General features: G+C 33.3%; 1 non-coding gene across 1 annotated transcript; it reads right to left on the reverse strand.

The window, feature by feature from the left end:
- Positions 1–378: 378 nt before the first annotated feature.
- LOC147575568 (U6 spliceosomal RNA) lies at positions 379–482 on the reverse strand. Its single transcript, XR_015242779.1, has one exon. It is a non-coding gene; the product is annotated as a U6 spliceosomal RNA (small nuclear RNA).
- Between the last annotated feature and the right edge of the window lie 1,642 nt (positions 483–2,124).

A 2,124-nucleotide genomic window follows, 5' to 3' on the forward strand; every position in this document is an offset into this window, starting at 1 on the left:
CTCTGATTTTATTTTGCAAATTATTGAGCGGTATTATTTTAGGTCATGATGTGTTTTGAACTACTGTCTCCATTCGATCCCTATCATTTAATATTTGTTCTATCATCACCTTAGCCCCATGTAGCAGCAGAATAGAGAAGTAAGACATTGATTTGGATCGGAGTCCTGCCAGGATTTGCTGATTTCATGATGGCTACTGACATCGTTGGAATAAGGCTGTAGATAAATTCAGCGAAGCTTAAAGGATACATTTTTTGGCCAACATATATATTAACTAAACACACATTTCCAATTTGTTTTTCATTATAATCACCATGTCCTTTTTAAGACAAGTTTATAGGCATTGTGTTTACTGTTAGTTTTTATTTGTTTGTTTGTTTTACTATGGAACACTTGGTGAATTTGCATGCCATTCTTGCCTAGAAGTCATGCTACTCTTTATGTTGTTCCAATTTCAGTGTGTATGTTGTCAAAACAAACACTATTCGCTTTTAATATGCATTGTCAAAGACCTATATTAAGCCCTTACGTATTCTAAATTGCATGTATTAAATCAACTAGTTTTTCATACATGAAAATATAGATCTCAAATCTATAGATATGTTGCTAATATAGATATTAGCATGTTGTTGAACTAGAAAATCTTTGAGGAGATTTAATAGAAGTAAATACATTCCTAGAAAGTTTAAGTTATATATTCTTTCAGCAAACAGTCCTACTTCATATAAAAACAGACTTGAAATAAATCTGGTGCATATATAATAATCTTTAATGATAGCAGCTGACATAAGAAGAATAGGCTATAAATAAGTTCAGCTGAGCTCAAAGAAAACACACTTTATCATGTAGCTTCCAGGATTTCTAAGATCATTAAAGATTTCAAAGCAACAACCAATAAATAAATAAAACAATCAATGCTTGCATTATACTGTAACAAGCACTTAAATAGCTCTATAGAAGTATAATATTTAGGCTAATAAGGCATACAGGCATAAATAAATATAACAAGTGAGGCACATTAGTCATTGCAAGAATATATTTAGCTTCCAGATTCATCCATGTTGTCACGCATGGTAGGGTATCCTCCTTTTCTAAGACCGAATAGTATTTCATTGTGTGTATACACCACTTTTCTTTATCCATTCTTTTGTCAGTGGACATTTAGGTTGCTTTCACGTCTTGGCTTCTGTGAATAATGCTTTAATGGGTATGGGAGTTCAGATATCCTTTGAAGATCCTGACAGCAATTATTTTATAGGTATACACAGAAGTGGGATTAATGGATTATATGGTCTTTCTGGTTTTAATTTTTTGAAGAGCCTTCATAGTGTTTTTTAGCAGTTTCATCAATCTAGATTCTCATGAAAAGTGTGCAAGGGTTCTCTTTTCTCCACATTCTTGCCAACACTTGCTGCTTTGTCTACTTGTTGATAGTTCTTCTAACAGCTATGAGATGGTATCTCATTACCACTTTGATTTAAATTTCCTCGATCATTAGTGATGTTGAATACCTTTTCATATACTTGTTGGTCATTTGTATCATCTTCTTTGTTGTTGTTTTTTTTTTTTTTTTTTTTTTTTTTTTTAGGAATTACGATTACAATTTTACTGAAAAAGAAATAGCTCAAAGACAGATTGACTTGATCAAGATAAGTTAATGAGAGGAATAAAGGCTTGGATCCTGGTTTTCTGATAACAAGTCAGTTTTTACCTATACAATTATCTTTAGAGAAGATTTCAGGAGTCCTGAAATACGGATGGCTGTTCCAAAGTTTACCCACGTGGAAATTCGATTGTCCCTCTGGTCAGTGCGCGCTACAGAAGAGAAGGAAAATCAACAGGGAGGTAATGAATTCGTGGTAGAAATGATCCAAGTGGCGTATTCAACATGCCATTTATGTTTTCCTTCAAGTCTCTATTGGAACCTAATTGATTATAAAACAGCAAGATCTAAATTGGTAATTCACACCAAAAAATAAACTCCTTTGTATGCCATCTCATCTTCAGGAAGATTTCATGAACCGAATTGATAATTGTCAACATTAAGTTCTTTTCAGTCCAACAAGAGTGAAGGAAACTCAAATGTAAAATTCAGTGCCAGGGCACCTGAGTGGCTCAGTCGGT

This window comes from Puma concolor, chromosome D3 (genome assembly GCF_028749965.1).
Source record: "Puma concolor isolate L17-30 chromosome D3, mPumCon1.1.hap2, whole genome shotgun sequence".
Taxonomy (NCBI): Eukaryota; Metazoa; Chordata; class Mammalia; order Carnivora; family Felidae; genus Puma; species Puma concolor.